Source organism: Candoia aspera, chromosome 12 (genome assembly GCF_035149785.1).
Source record: "Candoia aspera isolate rCanAsp1 chromosome 12, rCanAsp1.hap2, whole genome shotgun sequence".
In the NCBI taxonomy this organism is placed as follows: Eukaryota; Metazoa; Chordata; class Lepidosauria; order Squamata; family Boidae; genus Candoia; species Candoia aspera.
Window position 1 is genome coordinate 1804959 of NC_086164.1, and position 18527 is coordinate 1823485.

The 18527-nt window shown below is 45.0% G+C and overlaps 1 protein-coding gene across 1 annotated transcript in view; it reads left to right on the forward strand.

The window, feature by feature from the left end:
* The window catches only part of STK26 (serine/threonine kinase 26), a 393767-nt gene that overhangs the window by 269622 nt on the left and 105618 nt on the right, over window positions 1-18527 (forward strand). The gene's annotated exons all lie outside the window — the stretch shown is intronic.

An 18527-nucleotide genomic window follows, 5' to 3' on the forward strand; every position in this document is an offset into this window, starting at 1 on the left:
ATGAATGATCGTTAAGCGAGGGCTACCTGTATTGTTATCAAGTCAAAGCTGGAAAAAAAAGGGAATGTACTTGCTTTCTTTGCATGCTTTGATACAAAAATAGAATCCCAGACCAAACTCTTAAGACTGCTTCCCCTTCAGGATCCATTTAGATGCCAAGCTTCCCCACAATTAAGTATTAATTATAGTGTTAATTATAAGTATTTATTTATTTGTCAAATTTTGACACCACCCATCTCCCGCCTACGGAGGGACTCTGGGCGGTTTACAATAGAAATAAAATTCAAAATTCAATACGAACTATAAATAATACATTACATATAGATATAAATAGAAGATAAAAATATAAAATGCAATAAAATCCAGATGGCAGTAAGGTTCTGCATTGGTCCATGAATATAAAAGGGGGCCAATTAAGTATTAATTATAGTGTTTTTTAGGTATGTTGTTGTAAGCTGCCCAGAGTCACTTGTGAAAATGAGAAGGGTGGCTATATAAAGTAGGCAGACAGACAGACAAATAAAATTAAGAACCTCTGAAAATTTAGAGCTGTTGCGTCGCCTCCACGCCATATTGGGATAAGCTGTGTGCACTTGTCGTGTTTCCACAGAAGCAAAAGTTCGTAAGAAGAGCAACCCGCCAGACGACATCTTATTGGAGAGAAAAGAAGTTAAGGAGGAAGCTACCGTGCTGGAGAATCAGCTGAGCTATAAACCAACGGGCAAACAGGACAGCCCCAGGGCTGGATGGAATCCCCACAGAGTTCTTAAAGGCAGCTGGCATGAAACAAGAACAATCATGGCAACCCTCTGCCAGCCAACATGGGGCAATACAGCATGGCTCAAACGCTGGGAAAGATCCATCATCACAATCCCTAAAAAGGGAGATGTCAAGGAATATTGTAACTACGGGACAATCACCCTAAAACCACTGGGCCAGCAAGATACAGAAGAGGTTAGAGCAGTGTTTTCCAAACTCAGCAACTTTAAGCTCGGTGGACTTCAACTCCCAGAATTCCCCAGCCAGCAAGTCCACCAAGATTAAAGGTGCAAAATTTGGAAAACCCTGGTTTAGAGCCTAGTATGGAAAGAAAAGTAGCAAAGGAACAGGCAGGCTTCAGAAGGAACCAAGGAACATGAGATTGTATAGCAATTATTATTTGGATGGTGAAAACAGCTAGGAAGTATCTAAAAGAGCTCCTCTTCTTTTTTTTATAGGCTACTCCAAAGCTTTTGATGGTGTTGATGATTCAGGTCTTTGGAAGCCCCTCAGCTGATCTCTAAACAAGGTCAAGCCAGTTAGTTCTTGGATGGGGGTTCACCAGAAGATCCCAGTCTGTACAGTAGGCAAGGAAAACAACCCAGAAGTAATTACAGGTAGTGCTCATTTAGCAACTGCCTCATTTAGCAACCAATTTCATTATATTGAAAGTAACTTTGCAACCAATCCTTGCATTTACAGCAATGGGCATCTGATTCTTCCGACAAGCAAACTGTACAACCACAAGGAAGCAGCAACAAAAACAGAATTCGGCAGCCCAGGATGGTTCGCCATGGGAAAAGGAGTCCAACAGGGCAGCTCTCTATTGCCACACGTGTTCAATCTATGCACTGAATACATCGTAAGGGTCACAGATCTGGAAAAAGTAAGAGTTGGGGTCAAAATTGGTGGAAGGGATTGTCAAAACCCTGAGATAAGCAGACGACACTATCTTGGTTGCAGAAAAATGAAGATCTAAGAATGATCTTCTGAAAATAAAATGGGAAAGGGAAAAGCCAAGGCTTTCCTTGAACATGGATAAAACTAAGTGTTACATCTATTGCAAACCTAGAAGAAAAGCCCGGGTTAGGTCTTGGCACCAAAGGGATAGGTAGCACAGCTTTTCTCCAAACCAAATTTCAAGGCCTTCTTGAGTTTGGGATTTCTGCCACCAAAATGGGCAGCAGGCACCTCCCTCCCCAACCTGGTGCCCTGAGATGTGTCTGACTCTCAGAACTGAAGGCCAGGCAGGGCAAGGATCTGGGGCACTGGATTGGGGAAGGGGCTTTCAAAGAATGGGCGTGGAACACTATCAGTCTAGCCTCCAGATTTGGCTGAGCCCCCTTGCTGACCTCAGTTGATCTCTAAACAAGGTCAAGCCAGTTAGTTCTTGGATGGGGGTTCACCAGAAGATCCCCGTCTGTACAGTAGGCAAGGAAAAAACCCAGAAGTAATTACAGGTAGTCCTCATTTAGCGACTGCCTCATTTAGCAACCATTTGCAGTTACACTGGTAATGAAAAAGTAACTTTGCAACCAATCCTTGCATTTACAACCTTCGCCGGTCTGTAAAGCAAAGGAGAGCTGAAGACAGATTGTAAGCACAGTCATGGTTTTTCTTAGCCACCACTTCGCTTGACGACCAAGTTGTGGTCACTAAACAAGGACTCCCTGTAATGGCAAACACTTCCATGATGCTGCTAAGGAAATACCTGTCCACACAGTCAACAGAAATTGAGGTTGACTCAAGGAGATAACTATGCCTTTATCAGGTTCACCCATTGAACACCAGGGGATGTTGTCTGCTGGGATTGATCCTAGGAAACCTAAGTTGGCACATATTAGCAGAGGAAGTGGAAAAATCATTACTTTATGGAACAATAAAGTTCCATAACAATAACTTGCAATAAACAATTGCAAGGAACAATAGAATACAATACATTCAAATATCAGTTGACTAAACTTTGGAGAAGTCAATAAGAAAACATCTTATCTTTTTATGCCTTCAAGGGGACTGGTAAGGCCTGCTGACATCTATGGCATCCCTTGTTGTTTTGCACCCACTGCCTTGAATGCTTCATATTAGCACGTTTCCACTCTGATTAAGGCCTATGCATCCTTTCTAAATTTTAAGAATATATTTCTGCTCCATTTCCCCGCAACTTTTGGCCTTAGAGTTAGAATTCCAGATGCGAAGTTTGCACTCGGGCAGACTGAAGGATTATCTGTCTCCAGATTTTCCCCAAAATCTCCATCTCTCTTAACCCAACAGTTGTTTCCTTCTCCTTCTTCTGGTAGATCTGGATTTAAAAACCTCGATTCCAATTTGTATCATTGTTATCCAGGTGATAACATATTTTTTTTTGTACCATGATTGTTGTTCTAAGACTGCCCCTTAGCGGCTACCAGCAAAAAAGGCAGGGAGTCCTTTGCTCCCAGCAATTCAAATACAAGCAAGTATTTAAATATTTTGCATGGCGGAAAAGAAAGTTATTGTACTTTTCCCCTCCCCAGAAAACTGTATCTCAGATCTCTGGCAAAATGGCTGACCAGTGTAGACAGACCCATTCCCCCACCTGTAAATGGGCTGAGAGAATCACCTTGAGGAACAGGAGGAAGAGTCACAGCTAAGGCAACAGTCAGCTAAGAGAAATCTGAGTCCAAAGCAAGATGGTAATTTGAGAAAGCATCTCAGGCTTGACCCTTCCTAGTTCTTTTTAGGATAAAGGCAGGAAGGGGGAGGCATGTTCAAACTTGCAAGATTCTGTTACTGTAACTTTATAATAAAAGTAGTATTTTTTATTTTTATTTTTATCCCACCTTTATTTTTTTTTATAAATAACTCAAGGTGGGGAACATACTAATACTCCTTCCTCCCCCCCTTTTCCTCACAACAGCAACCCTGTGAGGTGGACTGGGCTGTGTGTGTGTGACTGGCCCAAGGTCACCCAGCCGGCTTTCATGCCTAAGGCGGGACCAGAACTCACAACCTCCTGGTTTCTAGCCCAGCACCTTAACCACGAGACCAAACTGGCATTTATAACTTTGGTTCCCTTGTCTGGTCTGCCTTGAAGGGTTGACACCATTCTCCTCAATGCTGCTAGAATTGATGCTTTCCAGTAAAGGCACTCTGTTGCAGGACACCTCAAATCTACTTTGTAGAACAGGTCTACATAAGCCACACCTGAAAAAGTTTACATGCATTTGCCCCAAAAGTCACAGCGCCCCCCACACATACACCTTTACAGGGGAGGAATAATCTGAATAAATTATGGATACGGGGATCAATGTTTAGGCCAATCTTGCAAATAAGAGCAGTGTAAGATATATAATCAAGGATTCCCAGAAAGTTTCTTAGCAACCCACATTCTGAGCAAACTTATTGAATGCATCTTCCTTGAGCATTTATTGGGACCACTACAGTTAAAATAATAAAAATCAAGCCAGCATCTGATCTGGCCTTCCTTAAATGATTTTATCCGATGGGCCAAGTTGATCAAGAAGATGGTATGTACCTAACTCAAAAGCAAGATATACTTGTTTAATGTATTTTAGTCACACCATTTAGTTGCACAATCTTAGAACTTTCTCAAGACATTAAAAAACACAGGTTATTTTCTCTGTTTAGTATTATGCTCCTGCTAGTAAAATCCTGGGAAACACAAGGCAAATACATGAAATTCTCAGGATGTACCACTTACTCCAAAATTCAGCTGAGGCTTTTTTTTTTTTTTTACTTCAAAGCTTTTGTCCAAGCCGGTCTGAAAACAGGCTGCAAAGTCAATCCATGCTGAGCCCAAATGGGAAGCCAGAAAGATTGCCAAAACTTAAAATCTCTGGAATCTGCCAGACCCTTCATAGTTCTTACTCTGCTCAGGACCCATATTTGCAGAACAAAACCACCACCACAATGTTCCTTCTGTAAAGGAAGTTAGGTGAATTGCATTCTGTAAGCAGGACACAGAATTCAGCAGTTGGGCACCCATTTTATCCACATGCCATATATGCAATCCCCATTTTGAGGGATGGGGGATTGATTTAACCTTCTCACAAAGAGGTCATTTGGCTAATATTACTATTCACTCTTCCAAAACATGGGTACCATAGCCAAAGGCGCGTACAAGTCTGTATGTCATGAAAAATTAATTTTCCAAACATTAAAACATGCCTTAATATGTCAAACAGTGGAGGCCATTTCCCACCCCCCCAAAGCTCAGTAACATGGCATCTACATTTACATTTCAAGACTGAGTTTTACTAAGACCTGCTCCCCCAAAATGATTTTTTTAAAGTGTGATGCCACTGATTAATACTAATGGTAGTGGTAATAAGAGCAGCTACAGCTGAAGTTTTCAATTCAAGGGCATATTTAAATCCAAAGGCAAGGGAAGGCAGCAGGCTTAGAAACATGCCCAGAGAATTAATTCCTTTGGCAAAGGTTCTTCAGATCTGAATTTTAATGAAGGCGCAGATTCCTTTGGCACCCCAGAACTATTTGCATCCTTGTTTGAACAAATCAAGCTGCTCTCTTAGGGAGATGAAATGTTTATCTTTCATTTGTCTCTACTTAGAAGAAACAGGTTAGAGTTCAGATTGATAAAACACCAACCTCAGATACCACCCCCTGGAAGGGCTGGAGGTAATGATCATCAAGGTTTGATTAACCAAATCTTTAGCTAAATCCAAATTAATGGAAAAGATTGGGCAAACATCTCAGGGATTAGCATTTCCCAATCTGGCACCCTTCGAATAGGTTGGGACAAACATTAATTGTGAAATGAGAGTGTGTGATGGGCTGTGAGAATAACCTTGGGAGAGAGGAGGAAGAGCCCAGCCTAGATATTGGTCTGGTAAGAGAAATCTCAGTCCAGAGCAGGAACAGGGTGGAGAAAGAAAGCACCTCAGAAGGGACCCTCCCTAGTTCTCTGGACTGGAAAGATGGCGGGGGGGGGGGTGCTTTCAGACTTGGAAGAGTCTCTTACTCTAACTTTACAATAAAGGCACTATTAGTATTCTTGGTTCTGGTTTCCTGGTCTGGACTACCTTGAAGGACTGACAGAGAGAGAGATTTAGCACAAATTTTGTTCTTAGAATGACTTGTGGGTACATAATAAAAACCATACCAATTCTCTTCAGGTTCCCAATTTGTGCGCCCCAGCCTTTAATCTCTAAAAGGGGAGCTGCAAAACAGTCTGCCAGCTCATCTGTTTCCAAGAATCCACCTGGGCCTTACCTTTGAGAACATAAATCAGCGAAGAGCTGCAGCACTTAGTCTGAAATGCATCCTCTTCCTCCTAGCCAGCCCTTGAGGACCAGCCAAGGCACCTCCTTGCAGAAACCATTTTGTGAGAGAGCCCACCAGAGGCTTTTGAAAGTCCACATTTTCCCTGCTCCCCAAAAGTTGGGAAACTTTTCTCAGTTTGCAGCTGAGGAAGAGGAAATGCCATTTTTTATGACAGCTGGGGCCAGCATTTATAAATACCCAGTTTAAAAGTAATTCTCTAAATTCTTCCTGCTAATTTCAGCAGCTGTCTCAAAAGTTTAAATCTGATGATTGAACTGATTTCTATTCACTCCCTGAGTTTTAACTTCTAATCAATCTATCACTCTTTAAAGGAGGAAGCATTTTTGACACAATCTTCTTCCAAGATGTGGGGGGAAAGAAGGAAGGGACATAACCAGTATTGTTAGGGATTTTTTTCCAAAAGAAAAAAAGGAACAGCAAAGTATTAGCTAGCCTGTCCAAAAGCAAATAAATTGGTTTGACAGGTGAATCCAGTATAATTCACTTTGCAGCTTCCATCAAGCCTTGCAGAAAGGGATGGGAAATTCTCTCGACATCTTGAATGGCCCCTTTGCATTTCGGCTTCAAAGGCACAGAAGCCAGGCAAGAGGGACAAACAGCCTCACATCTATCTTCACAAAGCCTCCAATACGCACAGCTGCAGAGATGCAACACTCACACTGATCTGCCCAATAACCAGAGTTTTCTGAGGGAACGACATTACTAAAACATGAACAGTTTTTGCAAACATGGGGGGGGGGGAGAGAATGAAATGCAATACAGTAAAATGCAATGAATAAACCAATAGCCCAGCCAAGAAAATCTATTGCTTCTGGGAAGAGCAGGCAATAAAATCAAACGGAAGGCCACTATCAAGATCTAAATCCTATCCACATGTTAAGGTGATGTTGACATTATGGGTCCTTCCTGGAAGAGTGACAAGGGGGAGATAATCAGAGAATAAGGAAGATGTACCTGGTGGATCCAGTCCTAAGATCTATACAGCTAAGAGGCTCTCCCAAGTAGGTAGGAATGACTCAGGGCTTCTCCACAGTCCCACTCTTAAACAACATCGACTACCTCTCAAAAGTAGACTTAGCTAAGTACAAGAAGTTTGCCTCGGGCAGTGTGTCTCAACCCTGGCAACTTGCTGGCTGGGGAATTCTGGGAGTTGAAGTCCACCCATCTTCAAGTTGCCAAGGTTGAGACACACTGCCCTAGATATTTATTCTTTACATTAAACATCGAGGGTTATTGCAAGGATCTATTGAAGCCCCTTCATCTATTATTTTTGACTGGCCTCCTAATTTCTTTCCTAGAAACCATATTCCTAAAGTCCACCTTTGCCTTGCTGTGTAATGCGTAGTGTATAAAGGAGCCATTCCTGCTTAAATTTGGTTGGACTTCCAGCATGGAGATGTACTGTCAGTTTTGCCATTGGTGCCTACTCTGCCATTTTGGTCCCCCAATCCAATATCAGCAGCAAAGTTCCACTTTTTGCCATGTTTCATGGGGGAGAAATGGATTTTAGAGCGATTTTATGTTCCTGGGAACCCCAGGCAGCTCTGTAATTCAGTCATTAAATGCGTCAATGCAGATTCAAGGGGAGGAAGTCTTCAGCTGCTCCAGAAGGGGGCGCTGTAGGACCGATGCACATTAAGCCTCTTCCCTCACTTGTCCAATGTCAACAATTAAGGAGGTTGCAAAATTGTATGCTTAGGAACATGGTAAATTCATCAAGATGTGAAAGAAGCTGTTGGGTTTCAACTGTGCTTGAGAAATGCAGATTCTGCATAAAGCTGCGCTTCGCCCAGCCTATTCTTATTGGGTGGACTTGATTGCAAACTTGTGCTTCAAATATTTATGAGAAGGAAAATAATCATAAGAAGAACAGTAGCAATATTTACAAAAAGTTATGAATGGTTGAATCACTGGATCAAGGGATTTGGAGAGGGGGCCAGTGCCTGGGAATAAGCAAACAAGCAAATTTCTGCTTGCTCCTGGGCTCTGGGGTTGGAGATCTGTTGGAAACCAAGAAGGGTGGAAGGATGTGTTGACTTGTGCCACCTCTCTAAAGACAAAATTAATATTTCTTCTATAATTAATAAGATGAACAATCAACTCAGGAAATGAACATAAAGCTGTTCCTTTGTTCTGAAGTGATATCCCTTGATGGACTGACTGGTCAGATGCAAAATAAACACACGTGTCAGCGACCTGCTTCACACATCACACTAAGCCATTGGTTTCAGCTTAGCATGTTCTGTGAACCAGCCATTCCTGTTAGCAAACCGGTCTTAGTACAGCATTCTTCAACCCTGGCATCCTCCAGAACTCCCAGAAGTCGCAGCAGTGACCATGCTGGCAAGGAATGCTGGGAGTTGAAGTCCACACACTGAGAAGGGATCCAACTTGGGAACAAGGTTGATGGTGTATTTTACCAACTAATTTTGGCTTACCCAGCAAACTGGGGTTGGCCATGAAGTGTGAACCCAGAGAGTGTTATCTTTTACACCTCCAAAACGCATTTCCTTGTTTCAGAATCACAAGATGTTTGAGGAACGTCTAGCACCCTACTTTGATCCTATGGTGGAAACCATTATTATTCCTACCCAGTAGAATTCTCTCTACTCCGTTAAAAACCCTGATCTGTTTTCACACAAGAGGCTGTGTGTTCATAAGCAAAGCAATGTTTTGCAGAACATTCCTGGCAACCCCTTTCCACGTGTCCCTCAAGCCCTTCCCCCTAACTTTAGCTGATTTCCAATGAGTTATAACACTCTTCTTTGGTAATCAGCCTCATGACCTTGCTTTGCTTCACTGGATCTGAAAGAAAAAAAAAGCTTCAAGGACTATCTAATTCTCACTTCTTTGTTATTGCTGAGAAGTGTCTCCCTTAAAGGAAACAAGTAACTCAACAGCTTCCAGTCTATGTGAGTTCCAAGGTGGCATGTGTCAAAGCTCTGGGTTCAAGGCCAGGCTTTATCCAACTCCCAAGTCTTGGAGAGGCTAGGAGGAACGGCTACTTAGCCATGTTAACCCATCTGAAGACATATTTTAAACCAACATCGTCAGCTTTGATTAAACGGGTATCTTACAACTGTATTGCAAAACTATGTTCATTAATACTAATAGGCGCATTAAACTCTCTTGGACCAATATATACTAAGGTAGAACATTATCGAAACAAAATCAATAGCTACTATATATATATAGAGAGAGAGAGAGCTATGCATGACAAGTGGACGGCTCTCTGTGTAAGTGAGTCTATACCCCAGCTCAACAATTTTTCCAGAGAACCAAGCCTACATTTTAGAAGTAAAATACATTGAAAATGTTACTTACCAATCAGCTGAAGTCTTGTAACTGCCTTTGAAGGTGATTGTGAAGTGGCATTTTGGTTAAATTTGGCATCCCAAGGAAATGGGCTGTAATGTGGCACTGGTCACAACACAAGATTTCTGACTTCAATGCTGCAAACTTCAGAACATCTTCATTCACACCCAATAATCTAGTAAAGCAACCTATAAGAATGAGGTCATCTCTGCAGGCATAGAAGTAGGTGATGTGAAGAACGACATCCAGCTGTTCCTACTAGGATCCTTAACGTACCTTCATCCAATGACTAATCTCAGGATCTCAGCAGATCCACAGGCTGCAGGGTCATTTGAAAACAGCATCAATGGTGGTCTGTCTTTAATAACTTCAGCTGACTGAAGTCTTAGGGATTCTTATATTTTACAACTGTGAGGAGTGTGTGTTATAATTTCACAGACTGAATTAGGCAATGCAAAGAGCGAACAAAGAATATCCTATCAATCAGTCAAGTCAATTTATTGTCATCAACCAACAAAAATAAATCAGTTGTATATCTTGGAGGCAAGGAGGTAGATGTGATTTTTAAAAATTTAATATAATTTAGTTTGGGGGAATGAGGAAGAGGAAATAACCAGAGAGGGAGAGCAGGCAAATCCTATTTAAAAAGTTTTGATTAACCTTGTGTGTGTGTGTATTAAAAAAAGGACTTGTCCTATCTCCTTATGCTGCCTTGTTTCTCCTCCCCATCTATCCCCCAAATTAAATTAAATAAAAATGGCATCCGCCTCTTTGTCTCCAAGACAGTTAATTTCTTTACATTAAAATGCTTCCTCTAATGCCCTGTTTCCTTGCTTTTTTGCCTCCCCTTTAGAAAAACAAAACAAAAAAATCCTCCCCAATAAATGTATTTACATTACAAACACATCCTCCCCTGTCTTCCCTTTGCTTTCTTCTCATTCCACTAAAAAAGAAAAGAAAGAAAGAAAGCCTTCCCCAACATGACATATTTCTTTGCGTTCCAGATAATCCCTTCTGTCCACAACAGCCAACAGAGAAAGGCCATACCTGGAAAAGTCACTCCTCCAGGGCTAAACTTTGAGCCACAATGAAGCAGCACACACACACACACCACCAACCCAAAGGAAAATCCCACTTCTGGCACCAGTGTAGCAACGGGAGGCCGAACGTGGCCATTCTACGAATGAGAGGGGAATCTCCCTCTCTCCGACAGCTGCCAACCATAGAGCAAGAACAATTCAGAGGGGACCCAGGAAGGTTGAGAGGGGCCCCTTCCAAGCCACGGGTCTGGCTCAAGATTCAGATCCCTTTGGATCTGAGTCCAGGCTGGGAACTGGAGGCACACCCAAGAGCAGGCGAACTTCAGACGCATCTTCGTGGATGGCCTCTTTATTTTTGGGATCATCCCCTGCAGGCGCCCACAAATGCAGGCCACACACCTCCATCCTTTGGCCATCCAGAAGCCCACTCCACCCCCCGGACATTGCAGAGGAGCCGTTCGTCTTCATTCATGGGAAAAGGTCCGGCCAGACTCCCCCTGACGTTTCTCCCACCCCAGAGAATTTCTCTGAACTGAAAGAGTGCAAAAAGACTGCGGGCTCTTCCTTCGGTCTAGCGCTGAGCTTAACTGGGGCGCTGGATTTATTTTTCTCCTCCACCGCCAGGCACTGAACCAGATTGCTTCCAAGAACGGAGAGGAAAAAACGGCCACCGGTCTCAAAAGGCCCAGGAGGGTCCACCTCTCCCAGCCCTTGCCTTCCTTGGTGGTCCGAGCAACAAACACGGGAGTGACGTTCAAACCCCAGGGAGTGCACTTCCTGGCACCCAAGTGTGCAAAACACAACCCTTGGCTTTCTCACAAGAAGGAGCAGTCTTGGCAGCCCGGCCAGGCTGGGTTTTTCTGACCAAATCCAGTGTGACCGTCCTTGTTCCAAACTACATTTTCTTTTTCTTTGGGGAAAAACGGGCAGCAAACGAAATAAAGCCGGGGGGGGGGGCATGAGAATTGCTTCGCCCCATAATTAATTCCATCTGCTTTCGCTCTTCCTGCACTCCGAGTTGCTCATGTAAGTGGGAAGGGATTGCAAGCCGGAGGCAGGAACTGGGTAGAAAGCGGCTCCTGGAGATCCACTGAGTGAAAGAAGGAAAGTTTTGCAGGAATTTAATGCACAGGCAGCGGAATGGGAAACTGTACAGGTATTCCCTTAAAAGCACATTATGTCTCTCTGGCAAAAAAACAGGGACTTCCAAACAGGGTGGTTTTTTTTTAAGCACACAGGAAGGTCTATGCCAATGTTTCTCAACTTTGGCAGCTTTAAGATGTGTGGACTTCAACTCCCAGAATTCCTCAACCAGCAAAGCTGGCTGGGGAATTCTGGGAGTTGAAGTCCACACATCTTAAAGCTGCCAAGGTTGAGAAACGCTCCTTAGACCAAGGGTGGCCAATGTTTAGGGGCTAGGATCCATACTTTACATTTTGGGGAAACGTAGGGCTGTCACCCATGTGACATGCATGCAGGAATCTAGGTTTTCCTGTCTTCCCAGAGGTGGGGCTGAGAGCTAATTACAGGTAGTCCTTGTTTAACAACTGCCTTATTTAGCAACCGTTCATAGTTACGACGGTGATGAAGAAGTAACACTGTGAGCAATCTTAGCATTTACAACCTTCCCAGGTCTGTAAAGCAAAGGAGAGCTGAAGTCAGATCGGAAGCAGCAGTCCCGGTTCCCCTTAGCAACCGCTTCACTTAATGATCAAGCTGCTGGTCCCAACTGTGGTCGCTAAATGAGGACTCCCTGTACAGTGAAGCAGTCCCCCCCCTTTATTTTACTAGTTTTTGTTTCCAGCTCCAAATGGCAGAGAGTCACACCACTGAAGTTTGGTAATTGGGCTCAGAGGGGGAAAAGGGCGCTCCCCAAACAGGTCTGGGGCCAACCCACAACTCAAGAGGGTTCTTCCGTCATTTAGAGATATAGATGATTCTCAGACAAGCCCTTTGGGATGTGCTGAAGTCTCCCCACCACCACTGCAATGAAAGAGGACGTCTCCACCCATGGATGAGTCATGGAGCATCTCTTCCCAGCGGACCTTTATAAAGCAGAACCAAAGTTTGCGCATCAAAGAGAGGGTGCCCTGTTCCTCCTAGGTGTGGTGCCTGTTCCTTGCTCAGATCTCCTGGCATTCGCAGCGGTGTAAATCCTCCCTCAGCACATGCAGCTCTTTCAGACATAGTTTGAGGCCTCTCCAGCCTGCACACACACAGAGAGTGCATGTGTGCGCGCGCGCCATCTCACTACACACATAGTAAAATATGGCAGGAGGGACACATTTCTTTTTCCAGAACAGCAGTCATTAATCTCCCAAAGCGGCTGAACTCAAAAGAATGCACGGCTTTACCCAAATTGCCAGGAGGTGTCTGGAAATCAAAATTCACTCCTGAAAATAAATGGGAGGGGAGGCCTCTGGCCAGTCGTGGGATGGGCAGCGTTCAAAAGCATCCTGGAAGAATTAAGACCTAAAACCCACATTGTTGTTAAATTGGGGTGGGGCGGATTTATTGCCACTGAAAGCGATGGGGCTTCCTGGCTTAGATGGTTTCTTTAAAAAATGTTTTAAAAAATGGGTTGTAGTGACAATAATCCTCTTCACAGAACCTCCATGTCTAGCAGAAGTCTATCCTTAAATATTAGATGCTGCTGGAGACTGACAAGGCAGGCCTGTTGCCTTCACAGCCTGCTTCAGAGCTCCGCCGAGACGTCTGGTTAGCTACGGCTGGGCCAGCAGGAACTCTGGGCTGAACTCTCACTGCTCTTACCAAAAGTTAGTAGTAGCAGTCCCGGATGTAAACTGCAATTAAAGAAAAGGCTTACAAAAACAAAAGTGGCCACGCGCTCCGTACTACAGTGAAACAGCGGCTCCCACCGCAGCAACTTTCTTAGACCCATCACCCCGACTTCTTTCACAAACTTTTAGGGATGCCTTCGGCAAACATTCCCTTCTGGGAAGGCGCTAGAAATGTCCTCCAAGCCTGTCCCAGCCCTGCCAACAAGCTCTACCTTTATTTCACGCATACACACATCCCTAGCATGGCTGGCTGGGGAATTCTGGGCGTTGAAGTCCACCCACCTTGAAAGCTGCCCAGGTGGAGAAACACTGATGTAGTCCAGTAAGTCACCATTCAGCAAACTACAGTTTAGCAAAATGCATAAGCTAACTTCTGCTTCTCCCACCTCCCACAACCTCCTCCTCGCTGACCCACACGTTTGGGACTGGCCCTCTGGACCCAAGCCCTTGGCTCAACACCCAGCCTCGCTTGAGGCTGCAGAGGAAAGCACGCTCGGTCTGGCACCCTCCTTTAATTTCCCCCCACTTCTGGCTTGGTCCAGCTGCTTGAAATGTGGGAACCGCTGCGCCCTGCCATTGGGCTGTGGGCTGGCCGGCCCCTGCCCCAGGTCCCCAAGGCAGGTCACAACAGCACCCCGGAGCAGACGCAAAGCGGGATCGCGTCGGAAGAAGGTGATGGAGAGGCGAACCTGACGGAAACATTTTGAAAAAATCCAGGCTGAGTTCAAGAGATTCTTGAGCCCCCAGAGAAAACCCCCATGGCACCCTCGGAGTTTGCATTTGACTCTGTAGCGCAAACTCCTTTCAAAAGTTTCCCTGTTTCAAAAGGCCATTATTCGCTCTTGGGGAGAAAGTTAGTTTTCAATCCTGGCTGGGCTGGTTTGAATTAAATTGGCGAGGGAGTGCCATCTAGTGGACCCAAGGTGTTCCTGCAGGCCATTTCTGCTTTAAACGTTTTGTTTAAAGTTGCAGAATGGAACATGAAAAATTAAGGTTTCCCAGTGGCTGCATTTACATGTTGTAAGGAATATAAGGGAGGGATCCAGTACCTAAACACTTGCAGAAAAACCACTTCTGAGGTCTGTTTGTTGCCAAGCTGATTTCACGCCGTTGATCAGATCCCATGCCTGAACTGCATCCTGTAGACATCTTAAGGGAAAGTCCTGTTTTCTGCCTGAGACTCTGGAAAGTGGTTACTTGGTTTTGGCTTAGCGTGATGCGCAATCCCCGCCAGTCAGCTTGCTCAGAGTTGGGGATCCATGAACTGGTTTGCGCATCACCTCAGCTCCTTCCAGTAACGACTAGCAACTCGCTGGGGCCGCTGCCACCATTTTGTCCCAGTTGACAATCCACCAGATCAAAATTTGCTATGTGGTCACAACCCCATGGTGACTTGCCTGTCCACGCCAGCCACTCTTTCGCATGTCTAATCCATCTAAATGGATCCAAATTCATTTAAACTGTTGGTGACATGAGGTTTATTCCGTTTAGAACGAAGATCACCCAACCCTGCCTTTTTCCATCATGATTACTCAATTCAGAAATATTTGCAAGAGGAGATTTCCAAGTTTGAGGGGGCAATAAATCCGTAAGTCCTGGACCAGGCTCATCCCTTGCAGTGGGGCATAACAAGGCCTGGCTGCCACGTTGAGCGGAATGAGCCCTTGTGATTTGTGAACTCCAGTTTGTGGCTTTGCAAACCCAGCCACATAACGCTGTATCCAGTCAACGTGGATAAACCATGATTTAGCTCAAGGTCTGGATCCAGTTTTGGTTTAAAAAGACACCTCTCCTTTAAATCATCATTACGGGGCATTCATACTTACCCTGACAGACGTGCATCTGGACCAAAATCCCTATCAATCAAAGGCAGTCCTGCTAACACCGGTGTGGGCTAATCTATTGACAAAGGCTGTATTTGAAGCAGAGAGGAATTTTAAGTTGTGGGGACACACACACTCCCTGGGAAGGAAGGTAAAAGACATGCTATGGGGCCCTCCTTACGTCCTCTGAGGAACAAAGAAAGAAAAAATTTCCCCGCATACCACCATGGCTGAGTTCACACAATCTACTTTGCCTGATGACCAAAGTAGCCAATTTTCTGCATGCATATGTTGTATCATAAACTTATCAAACAGGCTGGGTTTGCCCAACCCACCAAGCCACAGAAAGACTAACCCAGGTTGCCCTTAACCAGGCTGAACATGGGCAGTGACAGCTGCTACCTCCTTAACTGGCTTGATTCAACTGGTGGTGCGAATGCAGGCAGGAAATCAGGGCCAGCAAGAACCCCCAAAAACCCTGCATGTTGCCCAGGATATTTTGAGCAACCAACCAATTTTTGCAGCCAGTTAATTTGCACCAAGCAGAGCCCCCTCTTTCAGAAGCAAATTGTTTGTATGAAGATTTGGTCAAGCCTGTCCTGAAAATTTCCAAGAACTTTGCCCAGCCCCTCTTTTGGATTACTCACCTGGCCTGGCTGAAGGGGGGGTGGGGTGGACATCCGGTGCAGTTAAACAGTAACCCGGATGGGTTGGGAATCATTCCTCAAGATGGAAATAAAGGTGGGGAGGGGCCAGGGGGCCTGGGCAGGGACAGAAAAAGCCATTTAAACCAATGTTTTTCAAACTTGTCAACTTTAAGACGGGTGGACTTCAACTCCCAGAATTCCCCAGCCAGCTTGCTGGCTGGAGAATTCTGGGAGCTGAAGTCCATCCGTCTTAAAGTTGACAAGTTTGAAAAATACTGGTTTAAACCAACATGTTCCCAGAAAATTTTTGTCTAAAAAATGTAATATACAGGCTGGCTGGTTTAGACATCTAGGGAACAAAGTGGGATAGGAGGATGCTAAACTTGCAACTGGGGTTCACTCAGCTGGAAGCCTTGCTGGTCAATTCCCTCAGCATGTTCAACTGGGGTTTAGTAGGTGGGATAGTGGCTTGTGGGAGCCCCCAAAGGATCCACTGACCCAGCTAATTAACCCTCAAAGACTAAATTTGGCCCCATGTGAGTCATGGGTGAACTAATTTCACTCCTTCCACTGGGTCAAGGGAATATCAAGTTTTTCAGTTAACCATTTTTTGTCAGCCTGGTCCTCCGTGAAAGAATGGGAGAGAAAGAGGGGTAGAAAATACAAGCCTCTGTTGCACAACCCCCAAACATTGGATTGATCAATGGATGGATGGATAGCACTGGTCAAGCCACACCCACTGCTGCCTGGCCTAATGGGGAAGGGGGCAGTGATGTCATGAAGCCTCACAGGTGCTCTCCTGCCAAAAGGACTTATATAGGTAGGGACATATTCCCCAAATGGTGGATTTTCAGACGGTGCAGAAGTGCTACCCAAAGATTTGCTTAGCCCATTCAGCTACCAACTGGTCCAGTGGTATTTCTGGAAGCACACAGTTGCGCTATCCAGGTCCAGATTCACCCTAAGGCCACTGAATGAAAACTTACCTGCAGAGGAACGTGGAGATAACCCCAATGAAGTTATGCAGGAGCCATTAAGAGAAAATAAACGGCAGCTCAGTCCTGGGAAAGCAGAGCCTGTGAGAAAGACACTCAAAATTTCTGTTTGGTATAAGAGGAGGCAGAGTGTCAGCCCTTCAGGGTAGACCAGACAAGGAAACCAAAGTCATGCAGGCCATGCTGCTTTTATTATTATAAGGTTATTTTGACAGAACCTCGCAAGCCTGAATGTGCTTCCCCCCCTTTATCTTCGCGAGAACTAGGGAGGGTCTCGTCTGAGGCGCTTCCTCGGATTACAGTTCTGCCCGGACTCAAGTTTCTTTTATCTGACTGTTGTCTTGGTCGCTGTGCTTCCTCTTGTCCCTCAGGGCCATTCCTTTCTCCCACTGCACAGTGGGAAACTCTGTGTCCTAACAGCCAGGAACCACGCTGAGACAAGGAATAGGTCTCTAGTGCTTTATTATTGCTACATTAGACAGAAAATCCTAACAAACTGAAGCAGCATGGGAGAACCCAGACAGATCAACCCCAAAGTCAAGGTGGGTCTGATCTGTGTCTCTCTGAATGGCTGCTTAACTCCTCAGTACTACGCATGCGTTTTCCCCCCTGGATAGGGGCCCCCTCCTGCTCGCCATCAGTGCTCATGACACTCTGGCAGCTTTTCAAATTTCTGTTATCATGCCCTACAACAAAAAAGTACATTCCTGGAATCCTTGCCATGCCCATTTCCTGACCGGGCCTATCGCAAAGGGCTGCCATCATCACAAGGGCTGGTTTAGATTTCCAGACATCTGCCCCAAAACAGCAACACATTTAAAAGTCTCGGAGTGAGTCATTTCTCCTGACCGGACTACTCGTTTCCAAAAGTCCTCTTGGCTTTAATTGTCACATTCCACAGTCAAGACTGATGTTGTGATGCTTCAAAAAAAGCTGATGTTAAAAAACATTCACCCTCCTTCCCTCAAGATGCTTTCTCCTTCGTGGTGCAAGGACCAACAGAAACTCTCCTCCAGAGATCCAGAAGATGCAACCCACTACTGTGCCTTCTCTTCCAAAGGGTGGAGCTTCATCCCAGAAGGAACACAGTATCATCTGACGAGACCTTAAAGATTAATCTTCTTTAATATAATAGACTGGCTCCTCTTAAGGTGCCAGAAGACTCTTTGGTCAGCTGCACTGCCCTGGAATAGGGTGCAGGAACGAGGAATAACCCCCCCAAGTTTCCTAAATTAAGGTGGAGAGTTCCCATTTTTTTCCCCCCCAGCTGGGCTGAGTCAACTTCCAGACTTCTTAACCAAAGAATTAGGGCTGACAACAACAAAAATCATGGGGAAATGCAACATGCAGTCAGGTGTTACTTTACTGCAACCCCAAGGCAGTCAAAAGGGCTGAGTCAGCCCATCTTGACTCAAACCCGTCTCCAGGAAGAGGGCAAGACTACGAAGCTGGCTTAGCAGGATTCATTTGTGGCAGCAGCCTGGCTCCCACCCATGTCGCCATGCAAGAAACCAGAAGCCCTGGTTTTCCTGGACAGAAAGCCAATGTGTGTGTTGCCTCCTCCGCAGAGGAACACACCACCACACAATTCCTTGAAGTGTCCTCTGTTAAGTAGCAACCACAAGCCAGATGGATGGCGACTGGGACTGAAGATTTTGGGAACTGCAGACTAAGCCAAAACAAGGGGATCATCTTGCGTGCACCACTAACATTTGTTGGGATTCAACTTCTTACTTATTCTGAGAAACCTGCGGTTGAAACCCAGGAGGATCCACTCCCATCTTCAGGGCTATGCAGATACTGGAGTTTTGTGGAAAAAAAAATAAAACCCCATGCTTGGAGT